Source organism: Lonchura striata, chromosome 4 (assembly GCF_050655825.1).
Source record: "Lonchura striata isolate lonStrDom1 chromosome 4, ASM5065582v1, whole genome shotgun sequence".
NCBI lineage: Eukaryota > Metazoa > Chordata > Aves > Passeriformes > Estrildidae > Lonchura > Lonchura striata.
In genome coordinates, this window is record NC_140706.1 from 28,445,966 (window position 1) to 28,460,930 (window position 14,965).

The window sequence follows — 14,965 nt, forward strand, 5'->3', positions numbered from 1 at the left end:
TGTGTATATAAAGACTTTCATTTTTCTGAGTGACCTTTCTAGGTAGTCATTCTTTACTCCTTCAGCAGAATCCAACAGATTGAATGCAGACAGGCTCTGCACAGACAGAAGCACTCTAGCTTCAGTAAAATTACGTGAATCAACACAAAAAGACAGACACTACAGTCTAGAGCCTAAGTCACAAAAAGTGCTATTAAACTGGAATAGGGTGAGTGCAACCTCAATTTCTTGATAAAGACAATAATCTTCCAGACAATTCCTGAAGTGTGTAATGACTGACATGAAATAAGTCTGAGTAGTAAAATACAGAAAAAAATCAGACTTGTACTACTACAACATGCTTAATGAAGACAACCCCACTAAAGAATTACTTCCCAGTATATTTTTTCATCAATAACCCCTCCATCAAGTTTAAACAGGGATTGGAATAAGAGGAGTTTCTTGTTTCATTGGGTTAAAACTATGCTGTTAAAAGAGAAAAAGTCAAGGGTTTTCGAGCTAACACAACTTGGTTAAAAAGTTACTAAAATTAAAAAGATTAATTAGAGGAAGGTCCTTCTGCTTCATTCCCAAATAAACTTTATAAAGTTTAGGTTTTCCAGACAAATAAAACTCAGATTATCCTTTTGGTGTGATTTATTTATATTCAAGTGCAAAAATAGACTGAGATGAACCATGCCAGTACTTAAGTGTCAAGTTCAGGTACTGGGACTGACTGGTGTGGAGGTTTTCTTTTGTCATAGCAGCTGGTATGGTAGTGTGCAGTTTTGTTTAGAGCAGTGCTCATAACATACCAGAGCTTTGGCTATCGCTGAACTGTGCTTCCAGAGTGTCAAGTCTTTCTGATTTCCCCCCACATCCCACCTCTGCCCCCAATCAGTAGAGTGAGGATGGCCAAGGAATTGAGAGGGAACTTAGATAAGCCAATTGACCCCAAGTGGTCAAAGGCATATTCCATACCTGTATGTTATACCATGTACAATTTTCCATATTTCTCATTTAGATATGAAACAAACCAACAGTGATCCTGCCTCACTTACATTGTTCTTTTCCCTCAGACATGAAGAAAAACAACCCCTTTACATCTATAAACATGTCTTATAGAGATTGTAAAAATAAAATCAAACATCACTATGAATATTTTATTTTATTCTTAGAGTACATCAAATTTCAGTTATTAAAACAAGAAATTCAAATAAGAAAGTATTAAAATATGAAAACCAAGCATTTAGTTTATGCTGTTGTCTTAAAACTGCAGTAACCTAAGGAAGAGTTTTACTGACTTTGAACACTACATTAAAGTCAATGAAGTCCTAAACTATGCCTACTATACATCTGTGATAATGAGAGTATAAATTTGAATCAGAACATAAAAGAACTCCCCAGAAAAATATTCTGGGAGGCAAACAACAACACTGACATTCAGGACTTTTTCAAGCTTTGACCTGTTTATAAACAGGCAGATATTTATGTTGTTCGATGATCCTGTAAATGGTATATAAGAAAACCAGAGCTTAATTCACACTGTCTTTAAACAGGCAGGATGATCTTTCAAAAGATTAAGTTATTTTTTCACAATGTGCTGAGAATTCTACAAGGGTGTATTACTTATACAGCCTGTAGAATTTCTGCCCAATAAACTCTTACAGCAGCATGTTTTATTATAGCTACAAATATAAAGTATATGCTATGAATACTTCTCAAGAACTATAAATACTTTTCAACAAGTCAGGAAGTTGGCTAAAACTACAAGCTGCAGTAGCCCATCTACAACCGAAACTACTACAACTAGTCCTGGACTACACATATTGCTATCTAATGGAATATGTGGTGGTGTGCTTTCTTTTATTACTCTCTCTCGTTTTTCCATCTTTCTTTCCTTTTTACTGTTATTAGTTTAAGCACTAAGACATTCTAAGAAAAAAGAAGAGGATAAGGAATTCTACACAAATTGCTGATAAACCAGAAGTGTGCAAGAACAAGCTTAGGTATCTACAAAATAGATCCAGACCTCTGTGACATAGATAACAACAACTGGAGACCTAGGACAGGATTCACTAGGCTGGATTAGAAGGGCAGCAGAAACTACTAAAAGGGCAGTTTTGAAGCCAAGCTGTGGAATATTTCAATTAGAAATAACATTTTGGAAGCCAGTAACTATATCTTATACACTCCACCCAGATGAAATGGCACCTCCTTGCATGAGATCAAACCCAGACCTTTAATGTTACAAAATTCTGCAAATCTATCAATAACCCTGCTATACGAAAGACATTAAAGTGGATAAAACATCTGCAATTCCTGCGTAAGACCACAGAATTCAAAATCCCTTGGTCTGGAGAAAACAAGTTGGAAGGTATGATACTCCAGGAATGAAAACTCTCATTATGTAAGATGAGAACGGCACTGTGAGGGATCCTCCAGTGATTTGTCATGCATCTCGTGAAGTGGGCAGTGAGAAGGCAGTAAAGAACTCTGCTAACTAAAATGCAGGCTTTTGCCTTTGGATTATGAACTTACATGCAGTAGCACAGTGAAAAGCAAATGGAAGTGTTGGTTATTCTGGACTGACTAAAACTTTAATAAATAGTTATTTGTATTTCAAGCTTGCATGGTATTTTTTCTGACCTCCTTAATAATAACAACATACAGCAAATATGTGTTTCAGTACTTTACAGCTTTTACTTTACAAGCAGTTGTTGGGTCAGAAATTCATTCTTATGAATAATATTCAAGGTTTTCAAAAGTTCTGATGCTAGATGTGATATCCTTCATGTTTCTGAGTATATATTTAAGCCCAAACTCTGTCTCCAAAAGCTCACATTCTGAAGAAGGAATCATTACACAAAACAGGGAGGGGAAAAGTGACAATAATGGAAAAGTAGGGTTTAAAAAAAGTGCCTACATCAGATGGCCTATAAATTACTGAGCATTCAATGTCTGTGACTTTGTAGGCATTATAGCACAAGATGAATATGAAATGGAATTTGGATGATGTGAATGCACTGGTATGAAAAAGCACAGATTACAAACATGCCATGTCAAATTAAAAAAAAAAAAATAGGGTATGATATCAAAAGAAAGGTGACTGAACCAATGTAGCAGCAGTGAATTATAATTAGGATGGGAAAATAATACTGAACTTGATAGAATGGCACAAAAAAGTAGGTAATGTAAAGGGACAGCACTGGGGATGGTTAGGAAGATAAAATATATTACCAGCTATGTTGTTGATAAAATGGAAGATGCACACAAAAGATTGGAAGGAAGATGACAAAGGAAATTATTTTTATTGTATTCACACATGCAAAAACCTGGATTTAATAAACAGAGCTGGAAAGTAAATCCAGTTGGAGAAAAATGGTGCTTGGATGTGATTATGGATGTGCAACTGAATTAAAAACTGAAGGCAGCAGTCTTGCATAAACAAAATGGGTAGTGGTATAAACAACAAAACCAGAGTATTTTCCTGGATTACTAGGAAAGATAACTGAGCTTCAACAGACAAAAAGAAAGGTAAAATTATAGCAAGCTATTCACTAGAATGGCAAAAATCTGAATTGATGGAAACACCTGCCTGTATCCATCTGCTGACAATAATAGATAACGTCTACAATGCTGGCACTATGTAGATATCAGAGTAAAGCTAGTGAATAAATTACTGTAGTACAGTGCAGCAATGTTTAAAGAGAAACAAACTAAGGAAAAAAATAACATGAAAAAACATTAAAAAGAAAGAAAAGTCAGATTACTATCCAAACTAACTAGAATTAAAATTCTTTGAATACATGCTACTTTAGAATGGTTTTTGAAAGTGTGGAGTATGACCTGCTTTTTCAATCATAAACTACCTATATTAATATAAAATATATACCTATCATGGCAATAAGATGAAATCCCTATTTTATGTTTGAAATTTTGATTTCATTGCATCATAAGGGGAGTTATGCTATTTTTCATTCAAACATAGCTGTGTCCTTTAATATAACCACTGTGAGGCCGCTCACTCTTGTCTTTGAAAGGTTGTGGCAGCCAGAAGAGGTACCTAAGAACTGAAAGAAATCAATTGTCACCCCAGTCTTCAAAGAGAACAAGAAAAAGGACCTAAAGAACTACTGGCCAGTCAGCCTGATCTCAATCCTTGGAAAGGTGATGGAGGGTCTCTTCTGGAGACCATCTCTATCCATGTTGGTGACAAGAAGGTGATCAGGAGCATGGATTCACTTATGGTAAATCATTGTTTGATGTCTTCTACAAAGAAAAAACTAGCTGGAGGGATGAGGGGACAGCAGTGCATATTGTCTACCTTGACTTCAGCAAGGCTTTTGACACTATTCTCTCACAATATTCTGTGCAGGAGCCTGCAGTATTGAGTGTGGGTGTGTTTGATTTGTCCACATAAATTGCAGTTTATTTAATCCACTTCCCGGTGTTTGAGTCCTGGTTGTAATTTCAGCACAGAATCTTGAAGATAATTTAGTCAGCCTGAAAATTTAATAACACATTATTCTTTTATTTTTCAAGTAAGTGATTGCCTGACTTCAGAAAGAAAAATTAAAAACTGATATGAGGACAATAAACAAATATGCTCTATACAGAAGCAGTCAACATTGTTGATAAACCTGTAAAAATATTTACCTATAAGATAAAAAAATACAGTCCCACTGGTTTGTTGTGTACACATATGATAATTAAAATAGAGAAATGGTTCTGACATTTTTCTAGGAATTTCTACAAATAAGTTTTAGGACCTACCCTTATTGTTTATTCCAGTGAAATACACTGAACTAATGCAGTTTTGTCTAGGTTTTGAGAAGTAAAAATATTATTTGGGTTGTCAGTCACATGCAGGAAGTAGCTTGTGTTAATGCAATTATATGTTTTGTGCTTTTCATGTTTGCACTTTGCCCTGACACAATCAAAACTTCAGCTCTTGTGACACTTAATCCCTAAGTGGAGCAGCAGAAAAAACAACTGCTAAACAAGAATTAGTAACTATTCTGGCAGTATTTATACCTATTGAAAAATAATAAACCATGTCTTGAATTGAGCTGTGGGCATAGTGGAGAGGTTCTGTAAAAAATATTATTCTCTTACAATATTCCAAAGTCAGCTTTACCTTAGCTACTACAGACATAATGATTTGCTTTGATCTTATTCTTTCCCTTAAAGGCAGATTCTGCATCTTCTTTAGGCAAGTTACTATATTGCCTCTATCTTTAAAAGAATTTTCTTCATATATAGCCTGAAACTCCAGCGCTATAATGCAATTACTTTTGTTTGCCCTTCAGATACATAATTGCTTAGACTAGATACATAATCACAGTTCATTTTCTTTGTATGTTATTTTGCATCTTAATGCTTCATATTGCTCCTAGTCTGCCTTTATCTCCCATGTCTAAGTAGAATAAAAAAGCCAGAACAAGAACAGCTTGTGAACACTTACCATGGCTAAGCAGAGAAAAATTATCTCACTTGTTGATTTCAGCATGTCGGGTATTTCTGCAATATTATTCTGATTGATGATCTGCTACAAATCAGATGTTGTCATCAGAATAAATGAATTTAGATATTGGATTCCACAAAATGGCTAGACTTTTATGTACTTATTAGAGTACATACCCAGTCTGTGAAAGGGACAAATTTTTTAACCTCCTTAGTACTGATAACTAGTCTATTGCTATAATAGTAGAATCACATTGCTGTAATGGTTGCTCTTTTCTAGTTAACAATGTAGTTAATACAAGTAATAAAAAACTTAAAGGAAAAAACTGAATTTGCCTTCCGAATCCTTAATACCAACATTCTTTGTCCCAAAAGAGTTTTTTAATATTAAAATCCATGCTGCTCCATCACAAAAGACTGAGAGCCATTTTAAGACAAGTTTTACAAGCTTGGACTTTCATCTGCAGATCCGAGTCCTAGATTTAAAAAATTCCCTGATTTAGATTTCAGCATCAAAAGAAACTTGATTCTTATTTTTTACTTTCTAATATTAAAGCATGTGTACCTTCCAAAATGTTTTGCTATACTTTGACTCTGTATTTTTTATAAAGACTTCATGAGCCATACCATGGAGTTACTGAAGCACCCACAGCCAAGCATATCCTTCAGCAGTTCCCTGGACTGGCACTTGTATTTAGCAAAGTGTGCTTTTTTTACAGCAAAACAAATATCATTAAGTAGGACCTATTATTACACTTGTTCCTTGATCACAATGTAGCATTTAGAAAACATTTTCAAAGCAGTCCAATTTAAGAAAACTATTATTGTCAAAATGCAAAATGATTATTTTCACATGAGGGAAAAGTGTTGTATCAAACAATTTTATGATTCAAGAAGTGTGACTATATAACACCACAGTTTTAATATTATCTAAGTTTAGACAGTTACTGAGTATTACAGTACAAACACTGCATGCTTTTCTAATGAACTTCTACACATCTTTCACTAAACAAAACCTTGCTCCATTGGTACACTCAATAAAATAAATGGGACAAAGAGCAAAGTAGCTTGTGGCAGAGATCCATCTTGTGCTATCAGGGCAAAGAAAATGGAAGTGTAAGAAATGCCACAAAGTTGTTTAAAAATAGCTGCTCAATACAGCCTGCTCAATAGAACACTCATCTCCTAAATAATAGCTTTCAGCTCCTTCTCTGCAGTGCAAAGGGAGTAAAAATACTAACCTTCAGTTTTCTAGGGAGCATTAAAATCGCAATGGAAAAAGGACCTACCTCATCTCTTTGCATATAGCTCAGCACGGCAAAAATCATTGAAAAGTTATCAGTTATGTTGGCAAAGGGGAGAAGCCTTGTAAAGGGGATATTTTCACATGAAAACATGACAAAAAGATGAACTGCATAATTTTGAGGGATGATAGTGTGTTCTCAGATATAAATTTCCTACGACATGTCTAAACTGAACACAGAAGCACAATGGAAGATAAGCATTTGTGAATCAACACTTCAATGGCTTGCTGACTTTCATAACAGGGAAGCTTTAGAGACAGATTGGAGAAGGGACTTCAGAAAAAAGTTTATTATCACAATTCACCCCCTTAAAGGCACAGCATGAGAATCACCTTTGTCATCAAATCATTTTCAGCCTAAAGCTCTGAGGGTGCAGGCTGGACACAGAGCAGCAACCTGCTGTCATGCCCACAAAGGAGCTGTGGAGGGAAATTCTTCAGTTCAGGTTCTCTGCTGAAATCAGGGAACACTGACCTATATCTTCCAAAAGCAGAAATCAGGAAAGAAAGTGTCCCTGAATGTTCCCTTTAGGAAACTGGCAAAAGACCTATAAACAAAGGGGTAAAACAGAGAAGCCCATATGATACAAAAGGATATCAGTAACATTAGGCATGAGGAATTCCAGTGAAAAAGTGATTGATCAACTGGAAAGGAATGCATAAGTGCCAGACATGGAGGTTGAAATGGACAGCCTCCAAAAGAGCAGATTAAGGAAGCAAATGGTCCAATCCCCACCAACAAATGTAGAACCCATCTCAGTGCTAGCAGAACAGAAGCTATAGGTCACTCACACCGAGAATCATGAGTTAGACTGGATGTCAGATTCACCAGCCACCTGATTATTACCTCAGCTGATACAGCTGATTTTTAATGATAGTAGTAATATAACAATATAAAGAGAGAAGGAGGTTGAAGAGTTCAAATTCACATAGTACATCTTGTTGAGAAGAACAGAAAGGGAGCATGGATGAATCCACTTCTTTTGACTTTCAGACCAAAAAGGAGAAAGAACTGCTAAGTGACTGCAAAGGACATGTACAAACTTAAAGCAAAACAAAACAAACCCCAAACAACATTACCACTTTGAGATTTCCCTGGAAGATGAGAAGGATCAATTAGATAATGTATCTGTGAAGATTAAACCAGAGCACAGACCTCAGTGATAATAAAGATTATTGGCTAACATCTTGTATTAATACAACAGGAAACAGGATGAAGAAGAAGGTCCTGAAATGCTTTCTTGAGGAGTAAAAGGGTGGATAGGCACTGCTTTCCATTTGGCTCCAATTAACAGAGAATGAAGAGTGAACGGGAAGATTAAGTGGTAATGTAGTTGAGATTGGTCACAAAAGGACAAAATTCTTGAAAGTTATATTAGAAAGAAAATAATTCAAAGTAAAAGCAGTGTTTTTTTAAGAAGGCAAACACCAGTGAAAGGACTTTTACTTAAGATTTCCTTCGAGACTTGCAGAAGGTGAAAAAAAATTACAGTGAAGTGGTAGCTCTTTAACAAACTAATTTACCCAAAGGAGAAGAAAGGCTTCTGATAGATACTGAAGAATACTGGCATTTCTTAAGCATTTTTTCCTGCTTTCTAAATTTCTCCTTTAGTCAAAAGGTCAAAATAAATTGGTTTTCTGTTTTAATTGGTGCACAAGTGATAAAGGATTAAGATCCTGCAAGGAAAGGATGACTGCATTTATGAATAGTTGTATAACCTAGGTATTTTCAAGCGCACTGAGTGAAATGAACTTCATCTTGAGGTATACAAAATCAGCAAATGATAAAATATTAGCTAAAAGGTGTCTACAACAGTGACATAGCTCAGAGCAGTAGAGTGCAGCAATCCCTCAATTCCCCACTTACTCCATGTTGGCTCACACTGTGGGGCAGTTTTTCTGCATGTGAAGGGGATTCCTTTTGGATGAAATTAAATCAGAAGATCTGTTCAAAGTGCAGCAACAGTCTCTAAAAGGAACAGAAAGGTCTGAATCAATGTGTGATCTGCAGCACAAGCAAGTCCCACAGTAAGTACCAAGTGCACATGCACCAACAGAATGTTCTCAAATCACAGAGACCTCCTGTGTTCCTCTGCTTCTTGTACCACTTAAAAGGATAAAGGTCTCAAGGGAAGTAACCAGTTCACACAGATGCCCTCAGGCTAAAGGTATTCTTTTATATTATATCAAGACCTCCTATGGTTGAATATATTTTCTTCTAGCTTTAGCTGCTGTAATCTTCTCCAGCACTTTTCTAATTTGCTTGTCTCACCTGCCTGACTTTTTTTCCTTTTTCTTTTTCTAAATTAACAACAATTTCTCTTTTCCATCCCTCCTTCCTGCCAATTTCTTTGGTCTCATAGAAGATTGAATACATTGCAGTCATAGTACCAGTTCATGGTCAAGGGTCTCAGCTGTGTCTCTTTGTGTCCCTAAGTTCTGTATCTACTGTCAGTTGCCCCCAAGATTTTGAACTTTCATCTGTCCAAATACAAAACTGCACATCCTCTCTCATTTATCCTGCCTCTTGCTCATGCCAAGAAACAACTGAGACATTGAAAGTCATAATTTCATGGTATCTACTTGACCATTTGCCTCCACCACAAGACTTAAGATACCATCTCTTCCATTCTAGCCAATACCCAAACACAAACTTAGGAAGCAACAGGCACTATGTGTTGAATTTAAATGAACAACTAAAATAAGATGGGCTTTGATGGAGAAGGGCATGAAAAGACCCATGTCACCTCTACTAAACAGATGAGAGCATGCTCTGGCACTTGCTGAAGCAACACCAGGAAGCCTGGACAGCTGAAAGCAAGAGTCTGTAAAATAGCTTTCCTTTGGCTGTCTTTGAGCAATATGTATAACAGGGATGTTTTGTCCAGGGCACCATAGTAATCATAAAGTAAATAAATATCCATACCTATACTCTACCTTTTGAGTCCTTGGTACAAACTGTTTTTTCTACTGATTTATTAATTTTGCACCACAGTAATTTTTGTTGTGTGGCTCATAATTATACAGCCTATGAGTACGAAGTCTGTGAGAGCTCATTAAGGATGGATGAGAGCAAACTGCAAAGGTGAACACTAGAAGGCAGAATTGGCATTTATCTTTTAAAAGGCAAAAGAGTGGCAGTAAAGATCAACTTACCTTGAATCCTTTGAAAAATATCATGAACTCTACCAGAAAAGATAATCAAACAAACTATTTGTAGGAAGCTGGAAGATGCCCATGAGATCTAAGAGATGCAAAAGCAATGAAAAACCAAAACAGGATAAAGATGACACAAGGGACAATGCAAATAAACATTAAATAAGAAGAGGGAGGGAAATTAGAGACAAATAGGATACAAAGAAGGGCTAAAATTGATGACGTTCAAACTGGTGAAGAGAAAGTAAGCACACAATAATAAAATATGAAAATACATTATTTGAACTTGTAATGAAGGAACTGAGAATCAAGTGGGTGTCAGTATAATATAGAAACTGGACCAGAAAGATCTTGCAAGGTTGTGCAATATCCATTAGAAAATATTTTAAATAACATTTTTAACAGACATATCAAGAATAATGCACAGTTTAAGATATGTTGCAAAGGGTGGAGCAGTTGACTTTTTTAACCTTTTCCTGACATTCTCTCTACAATTCTTTTTGATTATCATGCAGAAACTATTACACGCAGTATATATCTTCACAAGATGTCTCATCTCTGTTGAGGAAATCCTTCTATAAAATGCATTAAAATCTGTTTTAAGCTCACTCTGCAACACTACACATATCTAAGCCACACAATTAAAGAAAAGTCAAAAGATGGTAGAATACATTAAAATTTATACTTTATCATGTTTCACAGAATATATTTTTGCCATTTTTACTGTATCTACAGTATTTTTTTCTGAGTCTATCCACAGAGAAATGGAAATAAGAATGTTGTTTCCAAGCAACATCTTACAGATGTCCAAATGCAGCATATCTGGATATTTTTCCTAACATTTTTAATATTAAAGAAACAACAACAAGCCTCAAAACAACGTCAGAAAAAAATCCAAATAAAACAGCCCTCAAAAAAACAAAAAAGAAAGATGATTATAAGAGATGAAGAATGAAGTGTATCTGAATTTTCAGTGATTGCCCTTTTGGTTGTTATAAGTATCATAGTTTGTTCTAATATTGCTCTTGAATCCAAACAGAAGAATATTTAATATGCAAGTTTCAACACTCATTGCCAACTTCATTATTCAGGAAAATGTAGCTACACTTGCCTTGACTGTTTCAGGATTATGATAAAATTACTGTAGTGACCAAACACTGACAGTTTTACTGGATTGCAGGAAAACAATTACCTCTTTCTAGTTTAAATAACTGACATAATCTATATGTGTGAGGTGGTTTTTGTGGAAGAAGTATTAGAACAATGGAACAAGTATAATTTCTTACTCTGCAGATAGGCAGTTTCGAGAATACCTACATAAGTTGTTCTGTAGTGCAATTAAATATGCAGGAAATTATTTACATATTTCATTTACTTATATTCCTCAACACTCACAAGAAAAGTGTTGTGAGTGTTGAGGAATATAAGAGAAGGGTGAGAAGGGTCCCTTTTTAGATACGGAATGGAAAACAAAAGACAAAAGGCCCTGAAAGTTAGGCTGACAACAGACTGAGGGCAATTTATTGATGTTCTTTTAACAGAAAACTAAAATGAAACCTCAGAAAGCACAAATCCAGTTGTGAGTAGTGTATCACTGTTCACACTGCAAAATAAAGATATCCACATACCATAGTCAGACCTAAGTGCAGCAGTGAAATAATAAAGCAAGAATTACTCAAACAGAGGAAAGGGCATCAATCTTTCAAAAACGTAATATATAATATTTGATCTGCCTGGTATGTAAACTGGAATAAATTTATCTCACACATACCTGAAAAACAGGTCTAAAAACTATGGAAACTTAGAAGTGTGTCTCGGATTACAGAAAATATTTTCATGCAGCATCAGTAGTGGTACATGTATTCCTTCAGTCGATTAAAACAACAATAGAAACACAGAATCATTGCAACTGGACTGCACCTCTGGTGTTTGACTCATCCAGCCTAGCAGGTGCTCACAGCAGCTTGCTCAGGATATTATTTACTTTGAACTCTGACTGCCTTCAAGGACTGGAACTCCATTAGCTCCCTCTTTCAGTGCCTGATCAACCTTACAGAAAGAAACAGGTGCTTTGGGTGCACTTTACTTAAATTTGAAAGCTAAGGATTTTATTTCAATTTTTTCATTAGGAAAAGAGAAAGAACAGAATGCTCAAAGCTCAAACCTGGAATATGCCAAACTAACATGAAGCTCATACAGTGAAATGAAGGGGTCCCTTGTGCCAGCTGCAAGGGAAATCATGGGCCAGGTGAAGGCAGAGATTTCTGCTGCCCATTATGTCTTGTCAGTATTTCAGCAAATATATGCAATATAATTTTCAGTATCTGAGTTTTAATACCTTAATAAAGTTTTTAAAATTATATAAATGTGGCCAAGGATAAGATCTAGTACTTTGCCTTTTTATTTTTCTCCCTAGTGAAAATCAACCCTATAATTGCAACCTGTCAAATTTGATGATTATTTCAAACTCTTATAATAGAAGCCCAAGAGTTATCGCAATATTCACACAGAAATAGAGACCATCAGCAACCTGAGTTGATTCCTTTAGGAATTCAATTTTACTTAGTTATCCTTATACTGAGGCTGCCCAGAGCTTTGAAGTTTTTCTCTCAGACAGATATTGACTTTTGATGCCATGATACAAAGCTACAGAAAAGTCATAATTTAGGTTGGTACTACCTTCCACTGCATCATGCACACTTTTCTACAAATGTTCAAGAAACTACCTTAACAGGTCCAATAAATGCTATATGAAGACTGAAAAGCATTCTAACTCTACATTTCTGAACATATCTTTATAAATCCAAAGTTTGCAAACAAACATTCAGAGCCATATTAGCCCCTATCTTTACCATAAACAATTCACATAATAATGAAAAAAGTAGAAGGAAAAATGTGTTGTTAACCTCAGCCTCCACAATCAAAGCATTCTATTTCCAAGCTCCTAGTTGTCAACACCATAAAGAGCTTAAATGATATCAAGAACTTAGACATTTTCAGAAAGGCACATTTTCCAGAACATATTTTCAGATTTTAATTGCATATTTCATTGCTATTTCATAAGCATCACACTGATATGGTCACATAATATTGAGTATCTGCACTATCATATAGCAATCTAGGAAGACAAGATTGCATTGGCTGAAGCATCCTACATTACAAACAAGTTTGCTTGAATCTAAGACTCCACAGTATATTTCGAGAATGAATATAACAATTGCATGATGAATTAAAGCAACCACCAAATTATGTTAGAAAGAGGAAAAAACTCCAAACTAACTAGAAAAACAAATATGAACATGGAGTAAATAAAGGACTACATTAAAACAAGCAACATGGTACCAGAATCCCAAATGCTCTTTTGCCTTATAATCTCTAACATGCACTGTTTTAGCACATTTCTCAAATAAATCTGGTATCTTATCTTTATAGATTTTGAGATAAAATATATGCAGTACCATTCTGAAATTACAATCTAAGTTTACATGTATAAGAAATTAGATTGAATCAAGAGTAATAAAACAAGAATGTTAATAGCTGCACATTATGTCTTTTTTTTTCTTCTGCATAGGTATATTGTACAGGTTTTAGTTTTAAATAATGAAAAAATGTTGGCAGGTCCATCTGTTTTGTTATTCCCTTTGGTACAGGCTAAATATAACACAGAGGTCTGGAATAGATTGTATGTTGTTTTATTAGGTAAATTTGATTTTGCATTGACATTAGTATGTGTCAAAATTAATGGCTTTTTAATGAGAGTATATGCTAATAGTTAACTAGAAGTACCAAGAAGGGGTGAAGGCCTACATTTAAAAATTATTAATATGACAAACTATTCAATATTGCTATACATAAAACTGAGAACATGTGGAAAAATAGAAAACTAGTTTCCCTCTTCTTTCCATTCTGACATTAAAATGAGAACAGCAAAGTACAGAAATAATATCAAGTCTGTAAGTATCCTCTCTAACTCCCCTATTCTCAAAGTATTTTTTCCCTGAAAATAAAGACTGAAAAAGAGTGAATACCACATCAGTATGATAATTTATCTACAAAAATAAAAAATACACAATGCAATTTTCTTTTTGATACAAGTTCATTACTAAATTATAGTTGAAAAGCAGAAAAAGCACATTACATTCCCCTGCACACACCAAATTAAAAAACACAAAGAAAAGGAGTTTAAACCAATTTTTTAAAAATTATAAAAATATTTTCAAAAGGGAAGTTGCTAAGCCATTTTCTTCAGGAGTTACAAAAACTAATTTGAGTGAAAATTTATTGAGATAAAACCATTCAGTGACGAAAAGAGGTCAGTATTTGTAAAGATACTTAAAATAATGGGATTCAAAGGAGTTTTTCCCAGACCTCAGCCATCTAAAATGAGTAATATATATTTTATTTTTATACAAACATTTAATATAATGTAGCAATGATATTGTTTTACCAATTGAAATTCTCCATTGCCCCATAATAAGCGTGATCATGAAATGGCTGATATAAAAAAATCCCCAACCAAACAAACCCCCATAAACCCTTAGAGCCTTAAAACTAGCAAAATGTGGATTTTGATGTGTTAATTATTCATTTCTCACCCCTATTTACTTCATTTATCTTTATGATTTTCCTGCTTCTACTCTATGCCCATTTAACCCTGTTGTTTCATACCTGTAAGTCTCTTTCCATTGAGCTGTAACTTAGGAAACTCATTGCTTCTTACTTGCTGCTTACTGCATGGTTGACCTGCTTTTCATTCCTCATTCTTACTTAGCCATGACCTTGCTATTGACTAAACTTGCTGTGTTCAAAAAGCTCTCAGTAGGCTGACTTTGGCTATATTTGGAGCCTTTTGTGTGGTTTATGTTTTTTGGTGGGTTTTTTGTTTGCTGGTTGGTTTTTGTTTTCCTGGTTTGTTTTCAGGATTTTGTGTGAAATCGCCATTATTTCTATGTGTACTAGATTACATTCCTTCCAAATGTAGTAATTAGAAACTCTACACATTCCACAGTAGTTCTTGATCAACTCTACCGTAACATTTTCTTCAGTGTTATTACATGTTTT

General features: G+C 34.9%; 1 protein-coding gene and 1 long non-coding RNA gene across 8 annotated transcripts in view; both read right to left on the reverse strand.

The window, feature by feature from the left end:
* The window catches only part of SGCZ (sarcoglycan zeta), a 413,238-nt gene that overhangs the window by 128,811 nt on the left and 269,462 nt on the right, over nt 1-14,965 (reverse strand). The window lies entirely within an intron of this gene.
* LOC146767571 (uncharacterized) overlaps nt 1,598-14,965 on the reverse strand; it is a 62,038-nt gene continuing 48,670 nt past the window's right edge. Inside the window, exons 2-3 of the long non-coding RNA XR_014954769.1 lie at nt 8,616-8,717; nt 1,598-5,530 (exon numbers count right to left, since the gene is read on the reverse strand). This is a non-coding gene — a long non-coding RNA (uncharacterized LOC146767571). The remainder of the gene's footprint in view (nt 5,531-8,615; nt 8,718-14,965) is intronic.